Source organism: Tympanuchus pallidicinctus, unplaced genomic scaffold (assembly GCF_026119805.1).
Source record: "Tympanuchus pallidicinctus isolate F22 unplaced genomic scaffold, pur_lepc_1.0 scaffold12, whole genome shotgun sequence".
NCBI classification, from domain to species: domain Eukaryota; kingdom Metazoa; phylum Chordata; class Aves; order Galliformes; family Phasianidae; genus Tympanuchus; species Tympanuchus pallidicinctus.
Window position 1 is genome coordinate 8,289,376 of NW_026294637.1, and position 19,883 is coordinate 8,309,258.

General features: G+C 38.2%; 1 protein-coding gene across 1 annotated transcript in view; it reads right to left on the bottom strand.

Annotated features, from left to right (window-relative positions):
* The window catches only part of TMC3 (transmembrane channel like 3), a 74,518-nt gene that overhangs the window by 19,690 nt on the left and 34,945 nt on the right, over positions 1-19,883 (bottom strand). The window contains exons 5-7 of the mRNA XM_052671642.1: positions 17,676-17,762; positions 6,497-6,747; positions 2,922-3,111 (exon numbers count right to left, since the gene is read on the bottom strand). The gene's annotated coding sequence lies outside the window, so the exon portion shown is untranslated. The remainder of the gene's footprint in view (positions 1-2,921; positions 3,112-6,496; positions 6,748-17,675; positions 17,763-19,883) is intronic.

Below are 19,883 nucleotides of genomic sequence, written 5' to 3' on the forward strand. Positions count from 1 at the left end.
AGTAAAGAAATGCCGTGTCCAGAATTCAGTGAAACCAGGCAGCTGTGCTCTGCACTATCCTTTTCATTCCTTCTTTTTGTTACATGCACATGGCATGTAACACAGCAAAAACCATTGGTAGAAACATCACTTAGCCATGTTCTATTTACTATATAGCTTTTTCCATGAATTGACCTTGTTGATCCCAACTGCGTTCTGATCATCTTCTGTACACACTGCCCTTAGATACAACAGAGACTCTGGTAATCAGCTTCCCAAGAAAAACAGAACGTAATAATTTCAATTTTTCTGCGCTGCATGTTATTATTTTTCATAGTAATCTGTAGAACAAAGGCCGTTAAACTGATAAGCCAGAGCTCTATCTGTGTATACTTAAATTCACTAGCTTTTGGAATGGTCTTCGCTGTTTGGCTTCAAATCCACAGGACAGAAGAAACACCCTAATGTCCTTTCTCCGTGTCAGAGCATCCATCAAGTGAAAGCAAGCAGCCAAAAGGGGCGTCTACCAGCCCCAATTCATATCTCCATTAAAGGGCTAATCACTTCTTTCCATCTGGAAAAACAAATAGGGGAACAAAGCCAGAATTTTCTCAGTCTGAAAAGCCCTTTAAAGCTCTGATATTCAGGCAGTGCTGCAAACACACCCACTTCACCACTGTTTTGAACCTGCTGCAAGATATCCTTTCAGCTTTATAATTTAAAAGCAATAAAATGTTAGTTCAAATTATTTCCTTAGTTGTAGTTAGTTATTTGCCTTTGCATTATGGCCAATGGCACAGAACTGGGAGCAAGATTCTGTTGCTGTGCTCAAGAGAATAAGTGAATAACTCTCTATTCAGGCCAGCCTGCTCAAGTCCATTAGTTTGGTGCTTATTCCGGTTATGTCTACTCATTGCTCTCATTTAGAAAATTGATTTTTTTTCTATAGATGCATCGTTTCAAGCAATGAGAAGTGGCGATGGCTCTTTGTCACCCTGTATCATACAGAAATACTATTCTGGGCCAGACAAGCAGAGCATCTAACAAATCTGTCCACCTTTCCACCTTTCAAGCTGACTGTGTTAAACCCAACTGTTTCTGCCTCTGCCTCACTGTTCCTACTTCCCAGCAGACCGTGGGCTTCCAATGCAGTACTTTTCATCCAAAGGAGCCACAGAGTAAAATTTAACATCATTTGTAGTTCCCTGTGATTACACAGGTCACAGAGAAAGCAGCGTCCTTTTATGTGATGATGGTACAGCACCAAAAACATTAAAATGCCAACATTCACAATTTATATGGATTTCAATTAGCTGAGATATCTTAACACGTCAACAGGGAATATATTAATTTACTTTCTCTTTATAAGAAGAAAGCCTAAAATCTTAAAATAAGACAACAATTCAATCCTGACGTTTATATGACTCTAATAGTGCCAGTGCTAGAATCTCATCTATCATGTGAAGTTACTACCAAACACTAAAAGCATAGTGAGCAGCCAGAGACTCATGAATTCAGAGCCCATCTGACAGAAAGATGCACAGGATTAACAGAAAATAGAAAGCAGGCTCCAGGACCTGATCTCTGAAGTTGGTGGCGCATCCTCCATGGCCCATATCCCTCACAATGGCTGCTCTCTAAGGAAGGAAGGATTCGCTCAGATCTGCAGCAGGGCTTTAGGTTTGCTTTTCAGCTCAGCAGACAGTCCAGCAGCCACAACACACAGCTGCCTGTACCAATATGCTCTGCTGAATCCTTAAACATACTGGGGTTTGTTTACTCTGAATGAATACTACAGTGGTTATAAATTAGACTTCAATTGCCATTAAGTGGATGCAAAACAGGACAATAACCTTTTACTGCAATATGTATAATAGCAGCTATCTGTGTGTAATAGGAAGTCTCATGTTTGATGCATAGGGCCATTTTGCATTTTCAAGCAGTTAGCCACAAAAAAAAAACAACAAAAACACAACCCAAGCTGGTAAACGACAAACATTGAAAATTCAAGCAAACAAGCTTTTTGTGCTTGTTCACTCCTTTAGAGATTCACTGTAGACTTCCCATCTTTCCACCACTATAATTTAATTTGGACCTTTTCAACATTTCCACACTTGGGAAATTCAACTCCTAATACTAAAGTGAAAATTCAAAAGTTACGAATGTTTTCAGTTAGCTCTGTAAGAAGAGAGTACTGTCCATTGGACAGGACAAGAGGTTTTATGTTGGGCCAGAGAAGGTTTACTTCACCTGTTTAGCCCCTAAATATATTTAAGTTGAGCAGATGGATTAGAACAGATGGGATTTCAAGGGTAACAATGCCAAAAATATTTTCTTCACTTACTGGGAGAAAATTGTTCTACTGGACTGTACCAAATCAGTGCCTCCCCATGAGTTTGTTTGCACAGCTTTATTTCATACAGTAGGTTTACTATTCAGCTCCTGCTAGTAGCCCTGGCTGACATGTATCATTCCTGGATGAAGGGGAATACTCTCACTGTGGTTCAATTTTCTTGTGAATGCACATGCCACATAAAAAAATCTCTCATTTAAAAAGCTTCCTGTGTACTTAAATGCTCTTACATCATCATAATAGGACTATTTTTATTCATTGGGTGATCAGGCATGACTTCTAAAATATACATTTTGGTGACAGTACAAACCACAGCAGCGTAAATCAAATTCAAGAAACTGTCAAGAACAAAATCAGGCAAATGCTTACATGTGTATTTTACAGCCTAAGAATGTCTGAGGACAGAGGGATCAGCCACACTCAGGACCCATGGTAGGGTAAAGCACAACCCATCAGCTTTTACAGCCAATGCAAGAGATGCACGTGGTCTGCAGCACAGCCCCTCTCTGCCTGGCACTGCACCTCTAATTTACAGCTTTCTACTTTCAAGTAGCAAAAAAGTCAGTCACTAGGAACTAAGAAAACTTACTTTTCAGGTGCAGTAGAATGCAGCAATTCCTTCGATGAGGGAATCTGGACTTTGTGCAGCTTTGTCTAACCAGGAGTATGACGTGCATCCTACAGACATATTCATTTCACCAGAGACCTTTCTGAAAGCACTGTAACTAAATTATTTTCCAGGCTTACGTGAGTCATTATAAGCCAGACCTTGGGAGTCACTGAAAATACAGAAGACAATTTTAGAACATTTAAAATAATAATAATAATTAAAAGAAATCACATTTCAGGAGAGAGGAAAAGTAGTTCAAAAAGTAACTGAATAGTCAGGTTGTTGGTTTGGTTTTTTTGTTGTTGTTTTGTTTTGTTTGATTGAGATGAAAACCTTGCATTTGCCCAATTGCTTCTAAAAGTCTTTGGGAAACATATTTTTCCATTAGATTATCTCATTTTGCCCAAGATGAAGACATGAAGAACTGTCAATGTTTGACATGCAGAAATTTTGTTTCAGTTCAATCTGGTTTTCATTGTCCTCTAAACATTAGAATACGGTTTTGCACCATTTCTAACATTCAATTTTGCATTCCTTTGCAATGGGATGAAGCTCTTCCCTTCTTCAAGCAGGGAGACCTGAAACAGAGCAGTTTTTCAGCAAGCACAAGGGCTTTGGAGCACCTTCTCCTGGCCCCTCAGAGATAGGTAATTTAAACTTATTGCATAAGGAATGTTATTAATTCTATTGCCAAATCACCTAGAAGGTCATTTTAGATATCCTGTATGTACTAGCAAATGATAATCATCTGCCCAAGGAAAAATCCCAATTCAGCACCTCTTCATAATTCTTCTGAGAATCCCGTCTCAGCCTCCACCTCTCAGAGTAGCTTTCAGCAGATCAGTTCTTTGATTCAGCCACCATTCAGCAGCACAATTCTTACTGTGAGTTGCAGGAGAGGTGATGAGAACGAACCAGTAGGATGAACAGAGCTGGGAGCGCTCATCCCTCTCCACATTATGGTGGATTTATGTCATAGGAAGCATAAGCAAAACATGCAAATCACCCACAGCTTTCAGTGGCCAACATGCTCATTTGTAATGGCCTTGTGGCCCATTTCTGTTTCTCAGCAAATGAAGCATATGGTGAAAATACAAGGAAAGGCAGCCAGAATATACAGACTTTGTGACATTAAGCCTGGATTCAGAAATTCTACCTATGCCAAGTCCACAAACCATCTCAACGGTACATAATGAAGACATAAAACATCCTTTGCCTGGGAAACAAATCTAGCTGATTATCTCTAGATGTAATTTAGACCTGGCTGGTGATGAGAGGAACTGGTAGCCTAATGATTTATTTAGAAAAGTTTTCTAAGGAAAAAAAAATAAATCATATGTGGCATTAAGAAATATATTACTTAAAAAAACCGACGTATACATACACCTAGTATCGCTGCCAAAAAGGAATCTTGGAAAGCATAATAAAACAAAATACCAAAGCTTTGGAGACTTCAGAACATTATGCCCTGGCACAAAACCATTCTTAGTATCTTTACACAAAGGCAGCATGCTACAGGCTAAATGTCATCGTAACCCAACCAGATTCATCATTTCTCCTTTCTTGACCCTTAGACACACCTCAGTTTATAGGTATAATGGTGTTAAGATTGATGTTGATTAAACATAGCAAAGCATTTTTGTTTTACACAGCCTCCAAAGTGCCGTGCTGCTTGAGCTCACTTGTGTTGGTTGACCTTGGAAGTAGTTGAGTCATGGGCAGTTCTAGCTGCAATCTCAACAACCATCAAATCATATACATTGTCATAGTCTTGTTACCTGGACTTTGTACTTTCCTACCATGGAAGAGTTTTCACATACATTATACAGGAAATGAAGCAAAATGTAATTATAGCATTCAACATCTCCAAGATAGATAGATAGCATGAGGCATAGAACAGAGTTCAGCAGTCAGCTTTCAATAAATCTCACCAGGTAGGAAGGATCTGAGTGCAGCATACATCACTAAGTCACCTGCTTCAGAATTGTATCATTATCTCATCACAGGAACAAGGGGTTATAAGGTTATTGCAATTTCAAACAATCAGCTTTAAGCAAGTTTCTCTAAGGGACTTTCATTCTTTACTTTTACACATCTTCATTTGGGTTTTAACATATACTACAAAATTCTATTATGTCATATTAAATTGAGTTATCTCAATGAAAACATTTCTACTAAGGTTAACCTGGACATTTAATTCCATTAGTACCAGTTTTTCAACATAACAACTTTTCTCATAATAGCTTTTTATTCTCAAAAGGAAAAGACACAGCTACAGAGCTTTTGAATGCTCTGATGTGATTGAGCTGAGCAGATGAAAGGTACTATAATGAACAAAATCACATATTTGCCCTTGACTTCAGCAGATGATAAATCAGGCCCACAGCCTTTGCATTAAATGTTTGTAACCTTCTTTCTAGACGGGAGCACAGAAAACTGTCACATTTTTAAGGGGAGATGTTTTCTTAATTCATTTCTTACAGGATAAAAGTCTTGGGATTTTGGCATGTTTGGATATGGGGAGTCTTCACTGCAAACGAACAATAAAAACAATGCAAAAAAGGTTATAATATAGTTGGAATCTCTGTTTCAAATAATCCCAAATAATCTTTTCCCCCAAGGACCTCACGATGCACAAACCTGTTCCATACGCTGCTACTTAATTAAATATTGATGTGCTTATTATGGAGGTGGAGTGAGTGTAAAGACTCTCTCGGTGGTTGTGATTTTTCCTCCCTGCCAGCACACATTAAAAATGCCATTTTTCTTAAGTTTATCTATTGCATTCACTGCTCCAATGGTATTTTTATATGTTCAGTAGGTGAAATGTTTTGAAAAAGCCCCTTCATAGACAGTATAGGCTTAGCTAAATTACATACTATGCGATACGTTCTCTACAGATGCACATAGGCAGACTCCAAGGCTCAGCTTGTGCAAAGCAATTTAAGCCTTGGTGAAAGGACTGTGGATCACAATCTATTATTATTTAGTTTTTCATTGATGTTGCACAGCAGAAGTAGAGTGATCAGCTTCATGTTTTGCTCTCCTTCCCCTTTTCCTTATGATGGTGTGATCATGAAGTCCTCCTGTATTCACAAAAATTCATTTTCACATATTTTTTAAAAAGCCTATGTTCTTAAAGTCTTAAGATATCCAGTTCTCTTTATAATTCAAGAATATATACAAGATGAAAACACAGAAATTGTATAAAAGGAATTGAAACTTTTTTTTTTTCAGTTTCAATTTACATAAGTGCAATTTCTTTATATACTCCTAAATCGTCTTAGCTGTAACTAAGATTAAGTTTTGGTAACTGGTTTAAATACCTAAAGAACTAAGCTGAACCAACTCCAGGTTAGGGAGTTATTTAGTTCAGTGTGTGCAATTTGTACGTACATTTAGACCCTGAAATTTGCATTCTAATTTAAAGCAAGAGAGAGAGAGAGAGTGAGATAATATAAACAACAAAAGTAATCTTAAAAAAAAAAAAAAACGAAAAAGAACATAAGCCAGAGTTAGTTCTTTAAAAGTAATTAACAAAAAAAAAGTCTTACTTTTATCAGCAAAAGGATTTTCCTTTGAGGCTTTGCTTCCATTATCGCACAATGAATCTTCCGACATCAGAAAAACAGATGTTCACTTAAGTCTGCACAAATGCCAAAAGCTCTTTGTCTTAATATCCACTCTGGAAGGACTTCTTTGTTAATGAGGACAGATTAGCAATTTATTATTGTTCCTGCATCTGCTGCTGCTCCTGAGTCTTTCCCTTCAATGTGGTCCAAGTCAAATGCTATACAAAATGAGTCTGAAAGAAAGCAAAGTATATAATGTGCTTTGTACAGGCAGAAACCCAGTGAAGAAACAGGGTGAGGATGGTGTGCTGCTACTGTTTGTAAATGTAATGGCATGTATCTGAAGTTGATGTGCCTGGCTATAAAAAATAGACCCAGGACCCCTACATCTGTATGCACCAGTAGGCTAAGCACAACCGTCATGCTGGAATTTGTTGGTCTGAATTAAGTGCACTGGTAACTTCACATTTAAATGTAGTCTCCAGAGCTGAAAAAACAGCCTGTGGACTCACTTCTCGCTACACAGACAGGGACAAAACCCCAAGTAAAGAACGGAGTTTCAGGGGGAAACTTAGAGGACTTGGTATCTCCCTCTTGTCCGAAGGAATCCGGCAGTCAGAGCTGCACGCTTCTTGCAGAGAGAGCAGAAGGCTCCACCGTGTGGTCAGCTTGGTTCCTTGTCATTATCAGACGCTGACAATCATGGCTATTGAACTAAATCGGTGTAATTCGGATCTAGATGTCCATCCTATAGCAATGGCCTTGGCTCTCATAGACTTTACTGATGCTATTCCTTCTGCTTTTCCTGTAACTTACTTGCATTGCACTTATGATGTTTCTAGCTGATAAACAACTACATCTACTTGAACTGCACACTGAGATGCAATGATGGGAATCTAAGAGAACACCAGGAATACTAAATTCACATGAAGTTAATGTGGAAGTCAATAAACAATTAAACCCCTACAAGAAATCCAGATCAATATTTAAAACTTAAAGGTTATCTCTCAAATTCAAAAAAGAAATGGTGAATAATTAATTAGGGGGAAAAAAAAAAAACAAAACACCTGAAGTTTGTAACATTCAGGATGCTTTCATTATTTGAATACCTTGTATTTACTTTATATTCTTCCTCAGCATAAATATTCCATGCTCTGCTAACTACTGAGTATCTGTAGATGTCTAGAGAGATTATTAACACATATCAATGGGAAAGCCAAATGATTGGATACTTAGGCTCTGATTCAAAGTATGTTGAAGGCTTTCAGTAGGTTTTTTTCAGCGCTCTCCAAAGACTTTGAAAATGCTGTAGTGGGACCAAGGAGACCCATTGTAAAGAACTTGAGAATATTATCACCATTTCTATAGAATGAGAATTCCACTTCCTATTATACCCCTGTAGCTGAAAAGGTGGGAACACAGTGCAGCTTCCTTCAAAGTCTTTACACACTCCTACCTGAAGAAAATTCTAAAAAAAAAATTCTAAAAAACATCATCTGTGGAAAGGTAAAGTTCTCATAATAAATGTTTTTGGAACAAAAAGAAGTATCTGGTTCAGATGAGTAATGTGTTTTTCACATTTCCTAGAAATACGTAATGTGACTCTGTTGTCTGACTGTCATAGAAAACAATTCTTCTTGCAATGATGAATAATACAATGAACATATTGTAAATGCCAGAACACAAAATCAGCCAGGAATCCAGACCACATTATATGCCACGTTCACAGACGATTCTGAGGAAGGTAAATGAAATATTTATAAAATGGGAGAATAAAAATCATTTCAACTGGCAGAGCACCTTTCTGAAAACTCCTTTCTTGGCTGCTATTTTAATTCACTGTTTACATACTGTGGAAAAACTTATTGAAAGGAAATGATAGATCAAATATCAAGTGGACATTGGAATAGATAAATAATGCAAAATATATGTTTCCAACTACAAGGTCCAGACATTTAAGCTGCTCTGTTTAAGAACAAGAAGCTAATCCGATTTTGTTTTAATCTGATTTGGAATTTGTAACATGACCTAATATATAGAAACCAGATCAATGAGATTAGGAATCTACACCTCTCTAAGGAAAAAGAGCCAATAGAATATTCCATAGACATACACAGAGACAAAACAATTGGAATCTGAGCTGAATGTAGCAAATCAAGATTCTATCATTTGAGATGACAAGCAATCATTTCCTGGAATGTTTAGCATTAATATGATTTGTTGTAGATCAGTCAGGAGTCAAGAATACCTGAAAGGGTATGGCTGATGCCACTGGATGACAAATCTGCATTTTAGAAGAAGACTCTTACTCATCTATTACTGACAATGCATTCTCACCCCGTCCAGTGCACAGAACCCAGCAAGAATTTCAAGAAAGGAAAGAAATGGCATCAAAACAATTCCTGAAGTATTTGTCTCCTGATTAGGGGAAGCACCTACAAGGTAAGATGTTATAAAATTGGGAAATGCAGCAATTAATCAGCTACCAAGCAGCAACAGGAAGAACAAGTGTGACATGCATCATGTAAGACCTGATGCTGGAGCTCAGTTCTGGAAATAAGGAAGAAGTTTCTTACAATAAGGGTGGCGAGGCACTGGCACAGGTTGTTCAGAGAGGTGCTGGGTGCCCCATCCCTGCAGACACTGCAGGTCAGGCTGATCATCTGTAGGAGTCCCTGTTCATCAGTGCAGGGGAGTTGGACCAGATGGCCTTGAAGGGTCCCTACCAACTCAGACAATCCTGTTATCCTATGATTATTAGCTTTCAGGATGTTACAACTCAGAACGACATATCCAAACCAATCTAAAAACAACTCCTTTGTGAGACCATTATGATAAATAGCATGTTGTCATCTCTAAACATGCCAGAAAGTCTGGATATCAGAATATCTAAAATCGCATTAGCTGTGAGATTCACTGGTAGCTCATGAGACATCAATGTTTCAGCAAATATGAAGATGAATTATCAATTAAGACAAATTATTGAGAGGTTCCTAGGAGCAGAAGTTACAGGGAATCATGGAGGTGCCTGAAGATTTTATTTCAGTAATAAACATCTGTCAAAACCCAAATAACCATGTCAATAATTATTAGATTCTTGGTAATTAAGCTTTGATTCAGCTCTCAAATCCTATCCCACATCTCAGATCTGTTTGACAACTGCTTAAATCAATTTATGTTGCTTTTTTCCCCAAAGGTAGATGGTTTGGCTGTTTTAATCCTTTTCACTGCAAGATCATCTGTAGAGAGTAATTGTCACTGAGCATTTAAATGAATGCAACAATAAACTGCAATTTCCTGTTCAAATAGCAAGACAGTTTCTTTCATTTTAATTCTTTTCTCTGTACTTTCTGAATCATAGCCAACAGTGCTACCCTCAGTGGTGGACCAAAGTCAGGATGAACCCAAGAAGGAAGCAAAGGGTGGAGCCTCTCCAATTACCCATCTCTCCATGATTTTCTGGTCAAGATATTCTTGTGGCAGTCTTTTGCCATAGCCTCCCAAGACTGTGCACAGAATCTTGATTTCCAGTGCAAGAATCTCCCAGTGATAAATAAGGGGTATATTTAGAATAAAGGCATGAGCCACCACCAGGAAACCATTTCCACTCTCCCTATCATTGAAGGAAATAAAGAGATAAAACTGAGGATGGAAATCTGAACACCACCAGCACAAATCATAGAATCATTATAGTTAGAAAAGACATCTAAGATGAACCTTCCACCTACTACTAACATTTCCCACTGAACCCTCAGTGTCACATTCTTGGAGTTCTTAAACACCTCCAGGAACAGTGACCCCACTACCTCCTTGGGCAGCCTGTGCCAATGCAGCATCACTCTTTCTCTGAATGAATTCTTTCTAATATCCAACCTGATCCTCTCCTCGTGCAACTTGAGGCCATTACCTCTCACCCTATCACTGCTACTCAGGAGAAGAGGCAAGAAGGAGAATAGCAGTAGGTCAGCTTGCTAGAGATGTTGAGGAGGTTCTCTTAAGGAATTTGAAGAAAAATGATATTCCTTGTATGATATTTCTTAGAGAAGAATTCATTAATTGAATAATCTGCACCTACATGCCCTTGATAGTGTTGATCAATACCAATCTGTTTCCAAAGTAAACTTCTTTGGTCTCTGCCTTTCTATGAGCTGAATACACAAAACCCTCAGGGAAATGAATGCTATTTCTACTAAGTGAGCATCCTTTGTTTTGCCGGTTTGCAGAACAAAGTGCCAAGAAAGAACGGAGGGGAGGAGAGTAAAGCACTTATGGAAAGAAAGGAAATACCATCCCCAAGTTGAATTTAGCTGGTTGAGTTGGCAGGATAGGAAGTCAGGGTATAATCACAGAGAACGGGAAAATAGAAAGCATCTAGTTGATGGAAGCATAAAATGGACTGCCTTTCAGCCTGCCTGTAATGCTATTAAAGCTGTTAAGTAGTTGTCCTTCCAAAGCTCCTTAAGGAAGCCTGCAGTGACTCTGACAACAGCTCTGCAACAAAACAGTGTATGGAGCTTTCTATGAAGCTGAGGATTCATCATGCCACAGGCTTTCAGCTCCACAGCACCAAACTCTTCCTGGTCAGCCCATGGCAGCTCATGGGGTCCTGTGCAGGGCTGAGGTGTGGAAATTGCACTCAGCCCCAGAGCAGTGCATCCCTGGGGTGATTAGGGGGAGAAATGGCACGCCACAAGACTCTGTTCATTCTGACTCAGCCACAATTTGCCGAGGTGAGGAAATAGAACTTGCAAGCTGGCTGTTAGCAGCAAGTCACTGAACAGTGAACATGCCCAGAATCCCCACAAGATGGCTGCAGAGACTGCAGCATTGCAGTCTCAGTCCGAGGGCTGGAGGCTCAGGCTTTGAACACACGGATCTCACCGAGATTTTTCAAAACCCTGTGAGGAAGGATGAAAAATTTAAGTGAAACAACTCTTCTTGAGGTACTTTGTTTTCCTTTCGCCTCACATTCAGTTTTAGGTTATTATATACTGCATAAACATGTTTCAAATCATCAGCATCACATTGCTTTTCTTTCTACTTTTTTAAAGGAAATGCTTTTTTTAGAAGATCTGAAACCATTACACTTCTTTCCTCTGCAAATAAGCTTGTTCTGTTGATTGCAATGATTACCAAACCTGTCTTCTTTCTTGTATTTGGCTGTCATTTAGCTGTTCTTGTTTATCACCCATGCTCAGTATAGATGAGCTATTTCTTTGTATTTTCTATTAATTGGCCCTTGCACACCCTAACTTGATACTAGCTGTGAGACTTACAAGTGCAGCCAAGCACACAAGGACAAATACAGACATAAGTTTGGGTATGAAAAGCCTAACCAGTCACCTTACCCTGGAAACCTTGCCCTGATGAGGAAGATCAACACAACTTAAGCCAAAACAGAAATAAATCAAGACAACAGAACAACAAAACAGAAACCTAAGCCGAGGATGTTTACTCAATCAGTCTTAATGTGAACAGCTGCAATTCACATTCCACCTCATCCTACCTCAGACTGTTTTAGCACAGGCAGTGCAACAACTTGAACACAGGAAGATCTACATGTACTTACATAACTCTATGTTTTTGAGGTCTGAAGGACATAACATTGATTTTAGCCTGGGAACATCTTCTGAAACAGATATTAAATGTCATCACAGTCCAGGATCTAGTTACAGCTCATCACTAATTGCTGCCTTAGTTTATAAAGTCCCACAATGAAAGGTTACACAAGAGTCTCCCAAATACATTTCTATCCTGCCCTTGGCTGAAACCTAGCATTTACCAACTTTGAAAGTTCTTGTACTTATTTAAAGCTATTTCATATCTCTATTGGAGGAAGTTTTGTAATAACCATTAAAGCAAAGACTGTTCGGCTGTAGGCACGATTACTTACAGGTTCACCTGTCCTTATAATGTACCCATTTTCAGTCTGATTCACGTAAGCTTAGTCAAAGTGCAGATGTCAACCTCAGCAATATCCTCATCAGGAGCCAGTTACTATTACTGGCCTTGATTTCCATCCAGGTCTAACGAGTAACACACTAATGTTGTCCTTTAAATGTGATCAACCATAATCCCTACCCTCACACAAATACTAGTACCTTTGGGTTTTATCCTCCTCTTTCTGCCTGAGCAGCAAGCATCAGACCTCCATAGTTCATCAGAAAAACAAACAACACCAAACACACACAACTTTTCAACAGAAATCAAACTTCATGGCTTCATCTAAACCCAGGGCCTTAATTTTCATGATTATAGGGTATGCAAAGTAATGTGAGTCACACAGATATCCGCTTGGATATGACCATAAGACTTTGTTCTCTGAACCCTGAATGTGCACATTTAACCTTCTGAAATCAATTTATACAGTCATTACTAGCTGTCGTTTCATGCTTGCGGATCTGAGGCTTGGCTCTTATTGAAGAGTTGATTGATTAATTTCAACATTGCGGAAGCCTCATTTAGCTAGGGGGACATTTCTGTAGTTTAATTTTCTAATTGAAAAACAACCACAAGAATACATTTAAATTATCTAATTTTGAAGCTTTTCATGAGAATTTGCATTTGGACATGTGTTACTTGTTTTCTGAATACACTTTCAGTCATTGCATCACTGAAATTAGACATGTGCATGCATTTACCCCATTACCTACCAGGGAGTTTGAAGGGGCCCTTCCTATAGCCCAGCTGCATTTTAAAACTTGTAAAAAGAGTGAGAACTATATATCCCAAAACTAGGCCCATCATATGCCAGGTAGAGGGGAAGCTGCTGGATCTGTATGAAAGGAGAGATAAATGCTAACCAGGAGAAACTGTTTTAGAACTTTCTCATTACTAAAGCAGAAAGCACAGTTAATCATTTTGTTTCAGTTACCATGGGAAGCTGTTCCATTGAAGTAATTTCTCACTAAAAGAAAATACTGCATTAATATTTAATTTGAAATTAAGTGAAATTATGATAATTTGAAAAAAAAAAAAAACAATTGAAAATTAATTTATTTCTCCATTTTCCCTTCTTACTTAATTCAATGTGATAAAGAATCTGTGTGAATGCAGCTCCTTAAAGCCACACTTCGCAACTGAGAGAAAGTAATTGTTAATATACAATGTTTGGGGAAATTTAAAATCTTCAAAAAAGACACGAAAACATGGAACACTTTCATTCATAAACCATAAATCATAGTCTTTGAGGTATAAAAAAAGCACACTGAAATAGAATTGGTAAGTTGTATCCAAGCTTAGGACCAAAGGAAGTTGCAAACGGAAGATTCTTCAGTGTATGCATGAAGTTCAAGAACTTCTGTCATCAGATGAATTACAAAAAGATAATTACTTTCCCTGCTCAAGAAGTTACTCTTTTCTTTCTTTCACAGGAATACTGTACTGGCTCAGTCATGCTGCAGATGATTAAAAAAACCCATAACAACACAACAAAAAACCTGGTACGAAACACTTCAAAATTGATACATAACTCTCAGAGATGTAAAACATTCAAGAAATTGGGGTATGTGCTGAGGCAGAACTAAAATTTATGCATCATCAGCTGAAAAAAGCTGGTATTAAATTACCTTTAGTATTTATTCTAATATAAATACTGCCCTTATATCCACTTCATTTTAAATCACAACCTCTCCTGAATGTGCTTTGTTTTCCTATAAATATGAGATACAGATTAATATAAATGTATCACAATGAATTATGGGAATAAATTAATGGTAAAAAGAATCATAGAATCATAGAATCACCAAGGTTGGAAAAGACCTAAAAGATCACCCAGTCCAACCGTTCACCTATTCCCAATAGCTCCTACTAAACCATGTCCCTCAACACAACATCCAGTCTTTCCTTGAACACCCCCAGGGTCGGTGACTCCACCACCTCCCTGGGCAGTCCGTTCCAGTGCCTGACCACCCTTTCTGAAAAGCAATACTTCCTCATGTCCAGTCTGAATCTCCCCTGCCGTAGCTTGAAGCCGTTCCCCCTGGTCCTATCACTAATGACACGAGAGAAGAGGCCGACCCCCAGCTCACTACAGCCTCCCTTCAGGAAGTTATAGAGAGCAATGAGGAAATTGTTCAATGAAGAAATTGTATGTGTTCAGATAATTTGTGCCTGCTATCCAAAAAGGCCATATCAGATATTAAGGATAGACTAATCAAGTGTTGTGAGCTAATTAGGCAACAAAACAAGTGACACTGAGAACAAGTATACTTAATATGGCCTTACAGTATTTGATATTGATGGCTTTAATATTCCCATTCTCCAGAGCTGGTTTGCTTTTTCCATTCTTCTGGTTTTCTTTACTTCTAATGCCCTTCCATATGGCCCAATGATTCTGCACATTTAAACAGCCTCCACTGATAGCTGACTTATTCATACCTTTCAGGAGGCACAGAGAAGCTGAAGAGCATCACAGATGCCCATTGGAAACATCCCTTACAGAAAGGTAATTTCATGCCCAAGGAAGACACATTTATTTGTCCACCTCTACCCCTGAGGTTAAAGACAAGTTACTGAGAAATCTTAGGGGGAAAAAAAAGCCCAGTTGCTTAAAGGAGAGTTAAGTGGCAGTCAAAAGAGACTCTTTGATTTCACTAAACCTAGTAACCATGGACAATCATTTCTTTCCAGACTCCTAAAAAAACTTCAGACAAAGCTGTCTTAAAAATCCTTATCTTAAGGAAATTCTGGCAGGGAGGCTGCGTTGTGGGTGTGAGGAGTGTTTTACAGCAATTATCTCCTATTAGTGGTGTTTATGTAAGAAATCAACATTCAGCTCTTCCCATATATAGACAATAACGTCCCGGAGGCAGATAACTCATAAGATCAAAGAAGTATCTGTATATGAAATAGTGAAGCACAGTCCATCCCTTCTTTGGCTAATTAAGCACAAACCAGTATTAACAGCTTTGAGAAAATCCAAGAGAAATTTAAGCATCTGCTATTTTCCACTCATCTCTTAGACTGGGCTTTCTTGGCATATGAGCTGTCTTTTGGCTGATTTCCACAACAAGAAGAGAGCTTGTACGATAGGAAAAGTCAAGAAGAGTCCTCACTTTCCCACCATCCATCCTCACTCCTCTCCAAAAAAAAAGTGATAAGACCAATGCAGTCTCTTTGGGCATGGAAGAACACATCACTAAATTATATTTAAAAAAAAATAAAAAAAAAAAAATATATATATATAGTCATATATACAGCTGAAATATTTTTGACCTATTTTCCCCAGACATGAAACGACTTGGCAATTCTTGATGACCTTTTTAGTGACTTCCTTTCTTGCCACCCTATCTGCTACAGATTACTGCCTTCCTGGCTGCTGCTAGCTGAATTTGTGAAAAAGCAAGATTGCCAACAAATCAGCCAAATAAGAAAAAGCTTGTAACTCTCCTCCTCCTCAAATACTTTCATGTATCTACATTCTGTAAAAACTCTGTGTTCCCACATTTACCAGGAGCTACAAACATTACTGAAGAAGGAAAACTGCACATAACTAATCTTCAAAATGATACCGCATGAAAAGCAGTCTTCTCTACAGAGTTTGACCTCTTTTATCAGGAGTTTACAGCAGTTGATGCCCAAAATAATTAAAACACATTCTCTCTAAACAGTTCTAGTCTGGTTGAAGCAAGGCTACAGTGAAATGTAGTTTGGGATCTCGTATATAACACTAGAAAAGAAATCATAGCAGTATAAATTACATTTTGATCCCTAACATAGACAGTTTAATAGGCCAGATTCAGCAAAGCATTTAAGCAAATGTTTAAATCCCATTGATTTAAGTGGGATTTAAGCACATATTAAATACTTAGTTGAATTGCGGCCATACTGTGAAGGGACTCTTAGAACAAGGAAAGCACAGTAGGCTTCGAGGATCTTTATTTACAGCTCAGATGTTAACTTAGCAAATTTGGCTTAGGAACTTGTATAATGCAAAAGGAGCCAAGGACAGACTGCAAGAACATTTGGCTGCCCTGGGTCACTCCAGGATAATGCAACATATCAATATGGGGTAGATTTAATTTCTAAAATACTTTTATCTTATAATTTACCATGTTTCAGTTACAATTAAGGTGCACCGCCTTAACGTGTCACTCAGTGCTTTATTGTACATACAGACTTCAGATGCTGCCAAATTTCTAGTGCTCTCAGTTATTCATCTCTGTTTCTTCCCTCCCACTTTTAACCCCAACCTTCTGGTTACAGGGTGAGGAGGAGGCAGATGACATTTGCTGTTTGTCAGTCAGCTCTCACTGTGCAAACTTAGAAGGAAAAAAAGTTAACAGCACCAATCCGTCATCCTGGAATATGAAGATGTGAGGGATCAAACCAGACATTACATCTCAGAGAAGTCATGCTAAAATTGTGTAATTTCTCTTGTAGGTATCAAAACTATGTTTAGTCTACATGTAATTTCCGAAATACTGTACATGTCACAAAGAATTATACTGCCTATAGGATGACTTATTATTTCTTTATCTTCTCTTCTTTACTCTAGACATTATATAAGTTTGCGAGCTCTACTGACACTACTGCAGATGGTTGGACTATTTCTATTTATCTTGCAGAGTAGGAGTTAGCTTTTTGGGACATTAATATTCCTTGTTGTCAGTTCTTCTTTTTGGGAAGAAGCCTATTTCTGGGGAAGTCTGGGAAACTTGGTTCCCTCACTCTAAGAATAGCACAACAGGAAACAGAGCGTTATATCATGTCCAGGCACTAACATTTGTAGTGAAATTAGGACTCGGGGTTTTATGAAATCACCTAATAGTATTTGAAAATGGATTAGTTTTGAAATCATTTTTTATTTAGCAGAATGCTCTGAGGCTTAAGAGAAATTTTTCTCGGTGCTGTCATCACGGCAGGATCCAGTTAAAACATGATCAAACATTAGTGAGCTATAAAAAAACAGCTTGGTTATATTACACAGGCTTATTTCTAAAATATTTTGTTCTATAGATAACATTGTCAAAGCTGATAATAGCCACAATTCCCATAAATAAGTAATGAGGATTATTTAATGTTAAATAAAAGATGAGCAATGTTTTTCAGGCATTTAACTGAGGTGGGGGAAGGGATCCTAAAGTAATCCCAGATTTACAGATAAAATCTGCAGATTTGTGCTGAACAAATTTGTGATATGACAGAAGCTACAGCTCACCTTTCCTGCTTTCTTCCAGATGGAACATTTTCAGAAGACCTTATTTCATTCCAGGGAAGGTGCACGAATCCACTTACAGTAGAGACACTGCAAAGACAGCACAGAGAATTATTCAATCAGCTCACCAAAAAATCTCTCTAAAACATCACAAGACAAACTTAACTGTATGATAAACTGACTTCTCTGTCATTGCATAAGTTCGTACTTCTCGTAATTAAACTCTGATGAGGAAGTTGCAGTAACTAGTTCAAACATTGACCTTTGTGAGCGCGAGCACGGATGAGTACACACAGTACTGGGTGTACAAAGGACTGGCCCTGCTTCTTCTCACCTGAGTGTGTGCAAAATGCTCTCATTTCACAGCTGACTTGCTCTGGATTTCTTAGCTCTGTGCTAATCTCAGCTTGAAATTTAGGACACAACAGTTTCTGAACTGAGGCCAAGAGTGTTTCTAGTGATTAGCAGATAAATTAGGAAAATACTCAGCCTATTAGAATGAGTATACTTAAAAATATGATGAGATGAAATCATTTGCTTAACTCTGACTAAAACAGTAAAATGGCACAAAGCTTTGCACTCTGAAGCACATTACCTGGTAGCTCATACAGTTTATCAGAGAATGAAGAGTAAATCAGTTTCAGCAACAGCACTCATAATTTTATGACTAATAAAAAAGAGAAAAAAGGCCACTGTAGACACTTACTCCAAAGCAAGTTTTTGCATTACTAAACAGACATCTAAATGGAAAAAGGTTTAATTTGTCTTTATTCTCAACTGTGACAAAATACATCAGTCTCCTTTACCTTCACAGCTGAACCAAGTCTGTTCCTCTGAACACAGAAAGGCTAAAAAAGACTGCCGTAGGAAAAAGCATAAAGTGAACAATTTCATAAGAGTGACTTTTTTTGCCTCCTAAAATGCAGTAGAAGTTTCCATACTTTGTGTTATCACTTACCAAAGAGTCTAAACTCCCCAAAATCAATCACATAGCTTATGTGGCACAGCAGTACAATATGTTCCGGTTGGACAGGGAAAAATTAAAGATTTTTGAATAAACTTTCTGCACATTACTACACTAACCCGGTGTCAACTTCATTCAGAATTTAAGCTTAATATATTCTGTCCCAAAATAAAAACTAAAGAGGTGCTGCTCTCATTCAGAAAATACAAATCCGTATCTCATTCATGTATTTAAGTAGGAAATCCAGGAGTCACAGTAGGCCTAAGAATCTCATGTCTTTGGAGTTAAAGTGCTTTTAAAAGTTCCCATTTTTAATTCATATGAGAATGATAAAGACGAGACTAAGAGGGAAATAATATGATGCTATTTGACTAGCTAAACCATCAAACTGACACCAGTCACTATCTCCCCAAAATATGTAAACAACAAAACTCACTAAAACTGAATTTATTAAAAAAAAAGACAAAACTTGGGATAGATTCTACAGTGAATTGTGACTCTGCTTTACTCTCATTGCTTTATATGCAAAAGAGCAGTAGTGCACACTGACCTTTATTGGTTCAAGTCACATCAATAGGACAATACCCAAGGGGAATAATGGGAGTGGGGAGGAAAGGGGAGAGTGAGCCTGGATTTTTCAAAGGGTGAAAAACTGCTGAAACTTGTGGGCCAGTATTGGCATCCATTAAAGGAAAGGAAAAGCAAAACATAGTAACCTCACTCCAGCTTATTTGTTGCTGCTTAGCTATGTATTATTATTATTACTATTTTATTAACATGAATATGCTTTATAGTTTAGGATGACTGTCAGTGCCTCTGCTCAAAAGAGGAAGAAGTCTAGGACTGCAGAGCTATAAAATCCAAGGTTTTTGCTTGGATGCTCCGTCCTCTGCCTCGTTAATGAGTGCCACAAATATATGGCTAAAATGGCATTTGTAGGTTATGGTTTTTTTCAGACTGCAGGACTCCCAAAATACATGAGCCAATGCTACACAGGCCTGTTTGAGCATTGATAGCCAGCCAGCAGTTGCAATGGAATGATCGGGAGATTAATTTCACCTGCTGCCTGGGCAAAACATCCTGCTTTAAAGTCAAATAGCACGTTTTGCCCTCAGACTGGTAAGAGTAGGCTGTTTGTGATACCAGAATGATAACTGCACAAGGCACGAGCAATCACCTCAGGCAAATCACTCTCAGTGGTGTAGCATGAACAAACATATCAGCATTTGCCAAACAAGGATGCATGT